Below are 16,618 nucleotides of genomic sequence, written 5' to 3' on the forward strand. Positions count from 1 at the left end.
TGCAACAAACAAAAAGTGATGATGGTGACATACAGAACATCAGAGATGAGAGAGGTTATATCCTGACGGCATTCAAATCCCTGGTCACAAGCTGCTTGTGAGGACCAACTACTTCTCTGAAGCTTGGTTGTTCAATTCTTCCATGGATTCTGGGAGGTGATTTTGAGTTTGATTATGGTTATTTACAACCCAGAGTCTGGTTCTTACAGGGATAGAACCTAAAATTTTGATATGGCTGAATCCAAGTAGGGTGGGAGTGAGTATCTTTTTGAAGGTCAGAGCTTTAGAATCCAACAGTTCAATATGTACACTTTCATTAATATGTATATCTTGTGAAGGTAGTGAAACAGTTGGTTAAACTACTACCTGTTACCTTTTGGATTCAGACCAAATAATCACAGAGGCTTGAGCCTTAGGCAACATGGTTGGAAAATGCTATCATCCCTATCATAGGATGTTGGCTACTTCTTTCAGCATTCATAAAATTGAGGCACAGAGAGACAACCTGACTCATCTGAAAGTTGACAGGAAACAAAAGGAGAGGTGATGCAGCTTTGTCAAAGAAAGACAATTCCCCATGGACTCAGTAATCTGAGCTCTGAAGATCAGGTAACAATACAGTTTGACGAATTGACACAAACTCTGTCTCATCCTAAAGTAGCGAGCTGAAAGGCAAAATATTGGCTTCTAGCAATTGGAATGGGTATATTCCAGAAGACCCAGGGTTTTTAGCAATATCTTATTCTTTGGCACTTCCCGTATACCTACTACAAGAAAAAGATGAAAAAACTTTCCATTAAAAAATTCATCTGAGTTCTAGTTAAACATGGCAAATTAACCCTAGGCTCCTCTTTGTCCTTGAACCCTACTAAAGTGATAGTTAAGGGGGATAAAAAGATATAAACCAAAAGGCAAAGCGAATAGGAGACAAAACAACGGCAGAGAAAAGATTTTTTTTAAATTTTCAAGGATGGAAAATGGAAGGAGTAGTAGTAACTGACTTAGCAGAGTTGAGAAACTTTTAGGAGCTTATAGAGGGACTTCCTGGTGGCGCAGTGGTTAAGAATCCTCCTGCCAATGTAGGGAACACGGGTTTGATCCCTGGTCCGGGAAGATCCAACAAGCCACGGAGCCCGTGCGCCACAACTACTTAGCCTGCACTTTAGAGCCTGGGAGCCACAACTACTGAAGCCCGCGGGCCTAGAGCCCGTGATCTGTAACAAGAGAAGCCACCGCAATGAGAAACCCGCGCACTGTAACAGAGAGTAGCCCCCACTCGCCGCAACTAGAGAAAGCCGGTGTGCAGCAAGGAAGACCTAACTCAGCCAAAAAAAAAAAAAAAAGAGCTTATATAGAGAGAATAATGACAGGAAATGAGCCAACACTCTACATCACCACAAAAGGCTCATGGTTAGATGTGATGCCAGGTAAGTGTTAGGTGTGAATTGGAACGCAGGTGGATTTATTGACAGTATAAACAGAGAGTAGTTGGACTTGCCAGCTCTCTTCTGCAATCACGCAGAACAAGTAACTACCCCTTAGTACTTTCCCAAAAGAAGCTGAAAGATCTATTCTTTGAGGAAACCTAGCAACAAGAGTCTAGACTGAAGGATGCAATGATTATGGCAAAGTTTAAGGTTGAAATGGGGATTAATGAAAATGTACATATTGGGGCTTCCCTGGCGGCGCAGTGGTTGAGAATCTGCCTGCTAATACAGGGGACACGGGTTCGAGCCCTGGTCTGGGAAGATCCCACATGCCGCGGAGCGACTAGGCCCGTGAGCCACAACTACTGAGCCTGCGCGTCTGGAGCCTGTGCTCCACAACAAGAGAGGCCGCGATAGTGAGAGGCCCGCGCACCACGATGAAGAGTGGCCCCCGCTTGCCACAATTAGAGAAAGCCCTCGCACAGAAACGAAGACCCAACACAGCCAAAAATAAATAAATAAATAAATAAAATATTTAAAAAAAAAAAAAAAAAAAGAAAATGTACATATTGAGTTGTCAGGCTCTAAAGCCTTTTACTGTGACCAGAATTCTTCTCTGGAGAAACTGAACAGCTAGAGACAGAAGATACCCACAGAGTAAGTTTTTGGCATCCTCTGACCAAAAGGTAGTTTCAATATCTTTCCATCCCACAGTGAACCCAGGATTCAGAAGCTTGATGCACATGTACACAACTTCTAACCCACTTTCTAGTGACTCATTTTTAATTATGCACAAAAAGCCCAGGATCATCAGATTTGAGGAACTCTTTAAATATCTAAGATGAGCACCAACTTAAACAAAAGGAACTCAGAGGAAGGAAAGACAGTGAAACCGGAAAAAAAATTTATTACTATAATTAATAACCTCGGACAGTCCCAAAAGGCCACACTCTCCATTCCATTCCCAACTCAGAAAAAGACAATGGTGGTCTGAGAAACATTAAAGACTGAGAAACCCTATCACATCCTTTCTTATTTGTGTTAATTCCCTGTATTAACCAACCACTTACACTGAAAATGATGACATGGAAGTTAAGGGAAAAAAGGGAAAGACAGAGTAGCCCATATTTTGCATACATCAAGAAGTGAAATAAAAACAGTTGAGTTAGTTTTTTCCCTCATCTGGTAAGAACAAATTACATATGCCTGTATGAAATACAAATTATATAATTTCAGTGACTCTGCATACAAATTAAGTGTTCTTATATTTGCATTTAGAACTGGCTTTGTATAATATAAAAATGAATGATAAAATTTATGCTAACAATTAAAAATTATATATACATTTATACTTACTATGACACTAAATAGCAAATTAAAAACACTGACAATTTGAGAGACAGACTATGGAATACAGGGAAAACTTATATTTTAGTACCTCTAATGGCACTTTTTTGAGCAATTCCCTATGCACCAAGTGATTTTAGTAGAATGAGAATTAGGAGAATTTTTCTAACTTCGCAATCAGTTTTTCTTGCATTTTTATATTTCAATAGCATGATACCCAGACACCCTGACTCGGTTTTCTGTGAGAAGAGTGTCTCTCCAAACTTCACCCCCTTCTCTAACATTTTACAAAGGGCAGTGGAGTGAAGCAGCAAGCACTCCACCGCACCCTACACACACACACACACAACACACACACACACACACACCCCTCTACCAGCCATTCTGTTCTTCAGGTCCTGTGCTTAAGTTTTCAGACTCCTTTTGTTACCACAAAGGCAGCAACCACTAACTTACAGATGAAAGGGCGCCAAGAGTGTGTAATGCTGCTACCATGAACTGACCCAATCCTGACCTGTTTTGCACAAACAGGCTATGCCAGTTCTGAAATTATCCACTAGAGTGTGCACTATTTATTTCCAATTCATTGAGGATGACTCATATTAGTGATATTTAAAGGCAATCTATTCCAACCCTCCAAACTCACCCGAATGCTCCACCTAAATTAAGCACTTAGTATTAGGGATCTCAAAAACAAAACAGAAGAGTTGTATGTAGTGGGTCGAGTGGCCAATGTTGAAGCAGCAACAACTACCTACCTTAGTCCAATGACAGGATAATTTCTTAATCTAAGAACTGTCAACCTCAGGATGAATGTGATGGGCAGCATATGCACCATGATTTATCTGTGTTACCTATACACACACACATACAATCCCCACTTCCGGGAAAAGATGAAGGAGTAAAGATGAATCTCAGGTCAGTAATCAGGAAGGAGAGATGTGACACAAGCAGCAGTCCTGTCTGACCACCAGAGCTGAGCCCTTCTTATGGTAGCCCTTGTCTCTCTGCTGCTGTGTATGAGAGCAAGACAACTGCTCCAGAGTGTGTTAACTCAAAAGCAGGCTTACTTGTCAATGATGAATAAATAGGGTGAGCTATTAACTGTGTGTCTTATGATACACAGAAAACAAGCAGCCGCCAAGAGTGAGGAGTTACCATCGGGAGATCAGCCTGCCTGCGACTCCACGCAACCTTCCATAAGGAGAGTTGGGGAGGAACAAACACCTAATCTGGATAGCTGAGATTACTGATACTCATTATTAAGGAAATACAAATGGACTTTTCTCAGTAGTAATTTATGTGCAATGCTCATAATATCATTCATTCAGTATATTATCTTTTCCTCAACTGAAATTCATGTGTTTAATACAATTGTCTTTCCATAGTCTGTTGTGAGCACACTTAATGTCACTTTTCTTTTTTCTTTTTTTTTTTAGTATTATGAAACCAAAATTTCTGTACAAGCTCAACCTGTTTCACTTTATGGTAGTAACTGACTTGTTCACTTCTGTAGGGCTGGCCTCTTTTCCCCTCTCAATACTAACCCCAGAAATCTCTGAAACTATCATTGTTTCCCCATCAGCTAAGACGTTCCAGACCTATCTTGCTTTCTCCCCCACATTTAGCAGTAGACACCCTCAATGAGACCTAGTGCATTTTGGAGAAACATAGTACAAAATTCCTGAAATCCGGGTCCTAGTCTGCATTTTATACCATTCATATCACCATTGGCAGTAAACTGCCCAATATTAGAAGCTGTGTAAGTGATTTTAGTAGCTCAGGAGTAGACTTCCAAAGTCAGTACTTCAGCTACCTATGTGAACTAACTACTGTTCACCAGGATTGTCACAACAGTGGGTGTTTACTGCAATGCACATTAATCTCTAGTGTAGGTACTCTGGTGGTAGAAAACTGAGTTAAATACAAAAACTTTTTCATCTAAAATGGTAGAAACCCATAATGTGTCCAAATCTATACATAGCCAAGCACAGGTCCATTTCTGGCTGATTTTTCCTACATTATCAAATACAGGATAGAAAATTTTATTAACACACTCTGGCAAAATGTCCCTTGGCTCTTGGTCTCAGTTAACAAAGAAGCAATTCAATGAAATGAAGTCCATCTACTTCACTGTTCTTACTAGTACTGCCCTTGGGGATGAAATATATATTCTGTACAGGTGACCAACGTATAGAGGGGTTGGGGTTTCCTTTGATTTTCCCTTTGTCCTAAATAGGATATTTTATTGCAGCTTTCAGTACCTGTTACATATCAGTTATGAATGCAGTAGTTAAATTTGTAATTTCATCCATAGGTTACAGACAAACCCTTTTCTTTATAAAGAATATCTTTTCTTTTTAATTAAGCTTTTGAGTTGATTTCTGTTACTGCATACCAAAGGGTCTTAATTTTTAAAGGTTGTCTCAAGTAATCAGCTACTTGAATATAGAACATCCTTAGCATTTTAATCAAGGAAGTTCATGGATGGAAAAGCTGCTGTTTTCTGACAAAAACCTACAGGATTCAGAATTCATTGGCACATTTTTAGCAAGCTAAATTGGAAACTTTAATCAGGGACTGAAAGTCGGACCGTTTCCAAAGTATAGAAAAGTCAAAGGTGAGAAGATGCTCGCCTGGTCTGTGTTCTTCATAGGTCTCCTGCCTGAATTATTAATGATGGGAGAAGACAGTACACTCTTGTAAAAATTTCTTTATGGGCTTTGTTTACAATTATTTCTCTGTCTATCTGGATCTTCTGAGGGACCCTGCCTAGGGTGAATATTGACTTTAGGGCCTCTAAAATCTTCTGAGCTGCTTGTCTTTGGGATTCTCAGCCCAGGGAACTCAACAGCACAGCAACAGCTTTTAGGATAAACTAACTCACCCTGTTAGGCTTACAAAACTGGTCCATGCCCACGAGGTCTCCTGCTGCTGAGATCCCCATCTGGAACAAAGCTCTGTAGAGCAGAGGCCTTAATACAGATGCTTGCGGAGGCCAGAGAGCGATGTAAATTGCACCTGACTGCTGAAAAACAGTAAGGGAGGTGAGCTGTGGGGGATTGCTCCACATCTACCCACCTCCTGGCTCCCACCAAGCCAGATCTTAGGTTGTCAAACCTTCCTGTTTCTCAAGAGGAACTGGTTTATTTTAGAAATGTCAGATGAGTAGTATGGGATGTATCATGCCATCAACTCATGACGCATGATCTTCATTTGTTCTTTATTTTATTTTAGAGTTTTATTCCCTTCATCCCATATAATCCAATTTCTCTCCCCCTCCATATGCTTCCAACCTAAAGTATGTAATATTTGTACTTTCAATCCAACTTCAATATTTTTATTTGTATACGTATGTGTGAGAATCTTTAAAATACAAATATTATTGCTTGGGTATGTTTAACTTACATAAACAGTATCAGACTACAAAAATTATATTTTAGAGATCTATCCATGTGGCTAAATGTCTGCTTGGGTTATTCCTTGTGACTGCTGTGTACAGGTCAATAATTCGACCCAATTGTTCCCTGCTTTTTTTTGCTACCACAAATAATGCTGTGTTAAACATCTTCATAAAAACCTCATGGTGCACCGTTGTGAGGGTTCCCTAGTGCTGAAAGTCTATACGGTAATTACTTAATTCCATTAGGTTATTATTTTATTGCTTTCAAAGTGACCATACCGTCTACATGCTCCCCAGCAGGGCCAAGCTCTCCACCTCCCCACATCCTCACTAGCACTTGATATCCGCCTTTTTATATTTTGCTCTTCTGTAAACACTATCTCAGACATTTAATTTGTGTTTTGTTGACTATTGTGAGGTTAACATCTCATCTCTGTATATTTTTAACTATTAGGATATCTCAATCATAATCTTTGCCATTTTTCTATAGTTTCTTTTTCTTGTTTCCTATAGGAATTTATCCTGTTTTAACAAAGATATTAATTCTTAGTCCTAAATATTCTATAGATCTTCTCCTGAAATATCACTATTTCCCAAATTTGTCAATGGCATCCTTTATTGTCTGTCATTAAGCGCTGACTGGAAAGCTGAAGTGCACACCTTCTGCACTGCAACTGCATTGCAGTTGTGAATGGCCAGATAACTAATTTTGATGTAATAAAATACACTCAAACTACTGTGTGTAAAATAAATAAGCTACAAGGATATATTGTATAACATGGAGAATATAACCAATATTTTATAATAACTATAAATGGAATATAACCTTTAAGAATTGTGAATCACTATGTTGTACACCTGAAACCCATATAATATTAAACATCAACCATACTGCAATAAAAAAAAGTATGACAAAGTTCAACCTCAGTGACAAATAAATGCACATTAAAACAAACAACAAAAAAAGATGGAGCTCTCCAAAATTTTTTAACGATTTAGAAGTCTTTCCAATTCAAAGGATCCAAGGAGCTAGCCCTACAAATATTTTCTCCAGCTAGCCTAATTTTAGAAAAAAGAAAACAACTCTTACCACTCTTATTTCCAGTAGCCCGTACAGGCAAGGATCCAGGAGGCTGACTGACATGGTAGGAACTTACCTTCTGCCAGCCTTAACTGCACTTGCAAAAATCAGTTTTTGAAAGCCAAAAAACAGAGCCCCATCTTAGCCATTTCAGGGCGAGATTTCCTTTAATTCCCAATTAAGTAAACTCATGTTACCATATATAAACCCAGCTGGTGTCCCCATAGGTGGCTGTCCATCCGGGAGCTGCTCAGCCTTTGAGGCACAATTTCCCATGATTAATTTGGTAGTCTAATTCAGATATGAGATATGATCTGAACTTTCTGAGGCCAGTGTGGTGGATCGCATGTGTGCTGCTTCTGAGTCTAGCTCGCCAAGGAGTTACACTTGGGTTGGTTCAGCTCTTTTACACGGCTCAGTTTCTCCCTCCAACAGTCCAGAACTCCCTCTGACAGTGCTCAGAGGACTGGATGGTCAGGACTTATCTCCTGTATCCCTGGAAGAGCAGTATTTACTGAATAGTTGTAGTGGGATTCCCCTATAGAACCACTGCACATCTTCAGCAAGTGGTGTTGGGAAAGTTGGGCAGTCACATGTAAATCAGTGAAGCTAGAACATACCCTCACACCATACACAAAAGTAAACTCAAAATGTCTTAAAGACTTAAATGTAAGACAAGACACAATAAAACTCCTAGAAGAGAACATAGGCAATACTTTCTCTGACATAAATCATACCAATGTTTTCTTAGGTCAGCCAAAATAACAAATGGGACCTAATCAAACTTATAAGCTTTTGCACAGCAAAGGAAACCATAAACAAAACAAAAAGACATCCTATGGACTGGGAGAAAATATTTGCAAATGATGCAGCCAACAAGGGCTTAATTTCCAAAATATACAAACAGCTCCTACAATTCAATAACAAAAAAACAAACAACCCAATCAAAAACTGGGCAGAAGACTTAGACATTTCTCCTAAGAAGACACACAGATGGCCAAGAATGCACACGAAAGGTGCTAATCATCGCTAATTATTAGAGAAATGCAAATCAAAACTATAATGAGGTACCAGCTTACACCAGTCAGAATTGCCATCATTAAAAAGTCTACAAATAACAAATGCTGAAGACGGTGTGGAGAGAAGGGAACCCTCTTACACTGTTGGCAGAGATGTAAATTGGTGCAGCCCTTATGGAAAACAGTATGGAGGTTCCTCAAAAAATAAAAATAGATTTGCTACATGATCCAGCAATCCCACTCCTGGGTATATACCCAAAACTGTAATTCGAAAAGATACATGCACCCCTATGTTCATAGCAGCACTATTTACAACAGACAAGACATGGAAACAACCTAAATGTCCACTGACAGAGGAATGGATAAAGAAGACGTACATATATACAATGGAATACTACTCAGCCATTAAAAAGAATGAAATAATGCCATTTGCAGCAACATGGATGGACCTAGAGATTATCACACCAAGTGAAGTAAGTCAGAAAGCAAAAGACAAATACCATATGATATCACTTATATGTGGAATCTAAAATATGACACAAATGAAACAAAAACAGACTTACAGATATAGAGAACAGACTTGTGGTTGCCAAGGGGGAGGGCGAATGGGGGAGGAGAGGACTGGGAGTTTGGGATTAGCAGATGCACACTATTATATATAGGATGGATAAATAACAAGGTCCTACTGTACAGCACAGGGAACTATATTTAATATCCTGTGATAAACCATAATGGAAAAGAATATGAAAAGAATATATATATGTATAACTCAGTCACTTTGCTGTACAGCAGAAATTAAACACATTGTAAATCAACTATACTTCAATAAAATTAAAAAAAAAAAAAAAGGAACCACTGCATGTTACGAGGATTGATCCTCAGACACTTCTAGTAGGTTCTCAGTCACCTGAGAACACCCTGTGGCCAGACGGAGCAAATGTCCCTTGTTCTTCAGAACTGAATAATCCAGTCTCATTTCCCTAGCAAAAGGCTTGTTTAGACCATACATTAACTGTTTTTTTTTTTCAATTTAAGGCAAATTTAACAAAAACCCAACCATTTATATTTCCCTGGGCCTCCTGCCCAGATCCCTCTAGGTTCCTGCCTAGGAAATGTACCGGTGCCCCTTAAAACTCTAAGTCTTAAGTGAAAACAGCTCAAATAAAATTCATCACTTAAAAGCAATGAGATCCAGATATCAAGAGAACTCTCTGGAACACCTGAGGAGTACTGAGAAGCCAGTGGGGTTCAACAGGGCCTGTGCTGATACTCAGTGCCAGTTGGGAGTAGACACCAGGTGTCCTCTGGTGGGCATCTCTAATATCCTGCTGGCTATATCATGCATATGTTAACAAAATTAGTCAGTAGTCAATCTAAGAAAAAAATGGAAAATTTTATTTGAGCCAACCTGAGGATTATAACCCTAATGGCCCCTTACAAGATTAAGTAGGAAGATTATCTCCTAAGGAGGTCTGGTTAATCCAGATGCACAATACACACTAGAGGGGAGGGAGGAGGTCCAAACTGGCAGAGTTAAATTATATGTTTAAATTTTTCTTGTCTTGCTATAAAATATAAATTTTATTTCATCAGTTTCCAGCTCCCCATTCTCAAATTTCTTACAAATTGCACTTCTTGGTACTTCCTTCTTGTCATTCCAAGAGAAGGTAACATGTGCTCTGGGCCCATGAACTTGAACCAGAAGCCTTTGTACACACCTGAGATATATTTAGATACAGTACCAAGAAGCAAGACGTGAGGGTAGAAATTCTTTGATGTCACAGACCTGCATTTATGGTGGGAGAGGGGAGGGTATAATTGCCAATAATGAAATGAGGACCAGAAAGGAGGAATCTCATTATTTTCAGCACAGTGCTGATGAAGAGACGAGTGACTGGCTATCAGCCAATCATTAGCTAATCATTTATCATCACTACACAGATCTGTATTTTTAATACGGATGTTCAGAAAAATAATCAAGACAAATGGGACAAGCCACTTTATTTTTTAAACTCTGCCACACTTTGTGAAGTTCAGGTGTCATTGGTTCATCTCTGCCATCTTCATCAAAAAAAAAAAAAGAGCTTAAATGGAGCTTCAGTGGTTATGAGAAGCACAAAATAAATGTTTTTAGAAAAATATATGGCAATCATTGGGAAGGGTTTATGTATTTAATCTGCCTCAATTTGTAACATTAAGGAGATATAACCTATTTTGAACTTAATAAGTCTTGATGAGAAGTGTTTGTACTTCTGAGTAGAACAGATATTTGACAAAGTCTGTTTGTGGTTTCTAAAACCTGAATTTTTTTTTTTTTCAAGAATTCAACCATTGGATTTAAGTGCTAAGTCTGAAGAAGAAAAGATATACGTTTCATGCACAATAAAATGTATGAATAAATAAATAACAGTATATTAATAGCAATAAAGACCTTCTAGAACTACTTGTAATAATTAGCTTTCCAGGATTCTGGTCCATTTTAATCAGGGAAAAGTATAATCTCAGTTCTATTCTTTGGTTCATCATCTTGCAGCAAAAAACAGTGGGTAGATACACCTTTAAAATAATCTTTATATATTAAATCAAAATTCCTCTTCTCAGGCTATCTGGAGTATCTGGGTCTGAGCTAATTATTTACAAGCCAAAGCCCACCTCCTCCTCTGCCTCATTTTGTGGACTCTCCACTCAAGCCAAGTCTTAAAAACATCAACACCTTTAATGATAAACTTTCACCCCTGTTATGCTTCTGCCCCTGTTAGCCTAGCTCAGGATCTCCAGCACTGCCTAATACTGGGCTTCCCCCTTTGGCCACAGATTGGATGTTCAGAGCCTGGTAAAGTGAAGCATTAGCATCTTTTTTCTCTAAGAAATTACTGCCAACTTCCTACTCTTACCCTCCATTAAGGTCTCCAGAGAATCACCTGAGATCACAATCCACGTCCTTCAATAAATCTGGCATTGCAGCCTTTTCTAAGGATTTTACCAAAACATCATTTTTTTAACTATCCATGCTTAAAAAATAAAATTATTTCTTACTTGAAAGATACGGGGCATGAGGTCAGTCTGTTTTTACTGGTATTTTGTAGTAATTAGACACTCTAGCAATTTTTTGATGGCAGTCACAGTGCCATGGGTTTTGTTGTGAGAAGGGCTAGTGGCTTCCTGGAAAAACTTAAAGGAAGTGTTACACTTACAAATCTGATTGAGGACTGTTTTCAGAAAATTGGCTAAGTTGATAAACACAGTACGGGAAGCCCTCATTATCTGAGTCCTGGGAAAAGACCATTTAAAGTAAATCTCCTTAAATACTCTCAAGTGAAAAAAAGCAAGGTGCAAAGCAAAGTATGTACTAAATGAACATTTTTGTAAAATATATATGTATACATATAGAATACCTCTGGAAGAGCCCCCAAGCAATTGGTAACCAGAGTTGTTTGTGGGGAGAATGAGGTAAGTGGGGACAAGAGTGTCTTGAGACAGTTTCACTCTGCGCCTTTTTGAATATTGTACCATGTGCTTTCATTATCTGGTTTTTAAAAAGGTAGCAAGTATCAGAATGTGAAAAATACCTCTGGTGGATACAAATCCAGAAGTTGGAACTTTAAGATCATTGGTCCCCTTGAAACAAGCTATATCTCAGTCACTGTGGCAGGATCCCAGGTGCTCCTTGCAGGCTTTAGATTGATACAGTGGCTGGGGCAGGGAAGGGGGTAGGGTTGGTGAGGAGGGTCCTGATTTTTTTCTTAAGCACCTTAAAAAAACTAGAAAAAAAGTGCCTTCCTGTTTTGAGGTTGGAAACCTTGATACAGAAAGTACAGGGAGGGACTTCCCGGGTGGCGCAGTGGTTAAGAATCTGCCTGCCAATGCAGGCAACACGTGTACGAGCCCTGGTCCGGGAAGACCCCACATGCTGCGGAGCAACTAAGCCCGTGTGCCACAACTACTGAGCCCGTGTGCCACAACTACTGAAGCCTGTGTGCCTAGAGCCCATGCTCCTCAACAAGAGAAGCCACCACAATGAGAAGCCCGCGCACCACAATGAAGAGTAGCCCCCGCTCGCCACAACTAGAGAAAGCCTGCACGAGGCAACGAAGACACAACGCAGCCAAAAATAGATAAATAAATAAATTAATTTTTTAAAAAACACATTAAAAAAAACCCGAAAGTACAGGGACTCCATAATTTAGGTAAATAAATCTTGGACCAGCTTAGGATATCTGGCGCTACTTAAAGTGAAACTCTCAGAGCTGAGTCAGAAGGGAGAATGGGAATGTTGACTGGATGTTTGATGACATTAAGGAATCATTAACATTTTATATATGATAATGGTATTATAATTTTCTTAAGTGCTTTTCATTTAGAGATATTTACTGAGCATTTATGGATGAAATTATGTGTGAGATTGGCTCTTAAGTAATCCAGTGAGGATTTTGGACATTTGTTGATAATTGTTGAAACTGAGTGATAAGTACATGAAGATTCGCTATTCTGTCCTCTATTTCTGCACATGTTTGGAATTTTCTATTAAAAGAGAAAGCAGAGGTGCACTTTGCACATTGTCTTTCAGTTATTGAAGCTGATCAGTGAAGAGAGGAAGGAAAATGAGGGCAGACTGTGAGCCTGCAAAATCCTGGAAGACAACCACCAGGGTGCCAAGGAAGACAAGGTGAAACAGACACAAGCATTTAGGGCTGCTCCACAGCTCTCAGGACAGGCACATGGGGAAGGAGTTCTGTGGACAACACCCAAGAATCACCACCATGTCACAGAGATCTTGGAGCCCCAGAGTATGAGTCAGGAGTAAGGCCAGCTGCAAGGAGAACACAGAAATGAGTGTGTTTGTCTCGGGGCCCAGAGGTGAGGCCAGGTGAAAATCCTGGGATTGGAGATAAAGGAAACCCAGCCATTTTCAATTCAGGAATCAGTGGTTTATTGCACACAATTAGCCCACAACATAGGTCAGTCAAAGGAGGGATAAGGGAGTAACAAGCCACTCCAAGGAGAAGTCAGGAGGAGGCATCTCAGCACAAGCAGGTGTCTTTGGTCCAGCAATGGATCTTGGGACAAATGTGAGCAGGAAGTCGCCCTGGGCTCCCACAGGTAAGCCTCCAGCAGCATACAATGGAACAGGTTCTCAGCCAGGCAGGGTGGCGTCCTCCAGAGAACAGGCTTCAACTCACTCTGCTCAGTGTTCTCTTGGAGTAAAGGTTACCCCAGGAAAGGGGGTCCCGACTCTATCAGTTCCTCCTTCTGTTCCAGAGATGTACATAGGTGATCAAACTACTTATCTAAAGTAATATTCTTAGTTTATCCCTCTAAGACTAAACAACCAGCAGGGAAGTTCACATTGGCCACTGCGACTCCATTCTGAACTACTTAACATGTCTTAACTTAAATCCTAAACATATCACACAGGATGAGTAGGAATCATAATCCAAAAGAAATCACATCAACAATTCTGCAGCCTGTGGAAGGAAAACCACATTCACAGAAAGACAGACAAAATGAAAGGCACAGGACTTTGTACCAGATGAAGGAACAAGATCAAACCCCAGAAAAACAACTAAATGAAGTGGAGATAGGCAACCTTCCAGAAAAAGAATTCAGAATACTGACAGTGAAGATGATCCAGGACCTTGGAAAAAGAATGGAGGCAAAGATCGAGAAGATGCTAGAAATGTGTTACAAAGACCTAGAAGAATTAAAGAACAAACACCTAGAAGAATTAAAGAACAAACAAACAGATGAACAATACAATAACTGAAATGAAAAATACACTAGAAGGAATCAATAGCAGAATAACTGAGGCAGAAGAACGGATAAGTGACTTGGAAGACAGAATGGTGGAATTCACTGCCATGGAACAGAATAAAGAAAAAAGAATGAAATGAAATGAAGACAGCCTAAGAGACCTCTGGGACAACATTAAACGCAACAACATTCGCATGATAGGGGTCCCAGAAGGAGAAGAGAGAGAGAAAGGACCAGAGAAAATATTTCAAGAGATTATAGTCGAAAACTTCCCTAACATGGGAAAGGAAATAGCCACCCAACTCCAGGAAGCACAGAGAGTCCCAGACAAGAAAAATGCAAGGAGAAACAGGCCGAGACACATAGTAATCAAATTGACAAAAATTAAAGACAAAGAAAAATTATTGAAAGCAACAAGGGAAAAATGACAAATAACATACAAGGGGACTCCCATAAGTTTAACAGCTGATTTTTCAGCAGAAACTCTACAAGCCAGAAGGGAGTGGCATGATATATTTAATGTGATGAAAGGGAAGAACCTACAACCAAGATTACTCTAGCCAGCAAGGATCTCATTTAGATTCAACGGAGAAATCAAAAGCTTTACAGACAAGCAAAAGCTAAGAGAATTCAGCACCACCAAACCAGCTTTACAACAAATGCTAAAGGAACTTCTCTAAGTGGGAAACACAAGACAAGAGAAGGACATACAAAAACAAACCCATAACAATTAAGAAAATGGTAATAGGAACATGCATGTCGATAATTACCTGAAACATGAATGGATTAAATGCTCCAACCAAAAGACACAGGCTCACTGAATGGATACAAAAACAAGACCCATATATATGCTGTCTACAAGAGACCCACTTCTGACCTAGGGACACGTACAGACTGAAAGTGAGGGGATGGAAAAAGATATTCCATGCAAATGGAAATCAAAAGAAAGCTGGAGTAGCTATACTCATATCAGATAAAATAGACTTTAAAATAAAGAATGTTACAAGAGACAAGGAAGGACACTACATAATGATCAAGGGATCAATCCAAGAAGAAGATATAACAATTATAAATATATATGCACCCAACATAGGAGCACCTCAACACACAAGGCAACTGCTAACAGCTCTAAAAGAGGAAATCGACAGTAACACAATAATAGTGGGGGACTTTAACACCTCACGTACACTAATGGACAGATCATCCAGACAGAAAACTAATAAGGAAACATAAGCTTTAAATGACACAATAGACCAGATAGACTTAATTGATATGTGTAGGACATTCCATCCAGAAACAGCAGATTACACTTTCTTCTCAAGTGCACACGGAACATTCTCCAGTATAGACCACACCTTGGGTCACAAATCAAGCCTTGGTAAATTTAAGAAAATTGAAATCATATCAAGCATCTTTTTCGACCACAATGCTGTGAGATTAGAAATCAATTACAGGGAGAAAAACGTAGAAAACACAAACACATGGAGGCTAAACAAGACGTTACTAATAACCAAGATCACTGAAGAAACCACAAAATACCTAGAATACAAATTACAATGAAAAAAAGATGATTCAAAACCGATGGGATGCAGCAAAAGCAGCTCTAAGAGGGAAGTTTATAGCAATACAAGCCTACCTCAAGAAACAAGAAAAATCTCAAATAAAATCTAACCTTACACCTAAAGGAACTAGAGAAAGAAGAACAAACAAAACCCAAAGTTAGCAGAAGGAAAGATATCATAAAGATCAGATCAGAAATAAATGAAATACAAACAAAGAAAACAATAGCAAAGATCAATAAAACTAAAAGCTGGTTCTTTGAGAAGATAAACAAAATTGATAAACCTTTAGCCAGACTCATCAAGAAAAAGAGGGAGAGGACTCAAATCAATAAAATTAGAAATGAAAAAGGAGAAGTTACAATGGACAACGCAGAAATACAAAGCATCCTAAGAGACTACTACAAGCAACACTATGCCAATAAAATGGGCAACCTGGAAGAAAGGGACAAATTCTTAGAAAGGTAAAACTTTCCAACACTGAACCAGGAAGAAATAGAAAATATGAACAGACCAATCACAAGTAATGAATTGAAACTGTGATTAAAAATCTTCCAACAAACAAAAGTCCAGGACCAGACGCCTTCACAGGGGAATTCTATCAAACATTTAGAGAAGAGCTAACACTCATCCTTCTCAAACTCTTCCAAAAAATTGCAGAGGAAGGAACACTCCCAAACTCATTCTATGAGGCCACCATCACCCTGATACCAAAACCAGACAAAGATACTTCAAAAAAAGAAAATTACAGACCAATATCACTGATGAATATAGATACAAAAATCCTCAACAAAATACTAGCAAACAGAATCCAACAACACATGAAAAGGATCATACACCATGATCAAGTGGGATTTATCCCAGGGATGCAAGGATTCTTCAATATATGCAAATCAATCAATGTGATACACCATATTAACAAATTGAAGAATAAAAACCATATGATCATCTCAATAGATGCAGAAAAAGCTTTTGACAAAATTCAACACCCATTTATGATAAAAACTCTCCAGAAAGTGGGCATAGAGGGA

This window comes from Balaenoptera physalus (genome assembly GCF_965194825.1).
Source record: "Balaenoptera physalus genome assembly, chromosome: 9".
Taxonomy (NCBI): domain Eukaryota; kingdom Metazoa; phylum Chordata; class Mammalia; order Artiodactyla; family Balaenopteridae; genus Balaenoptera; species Balaenoptera physalus.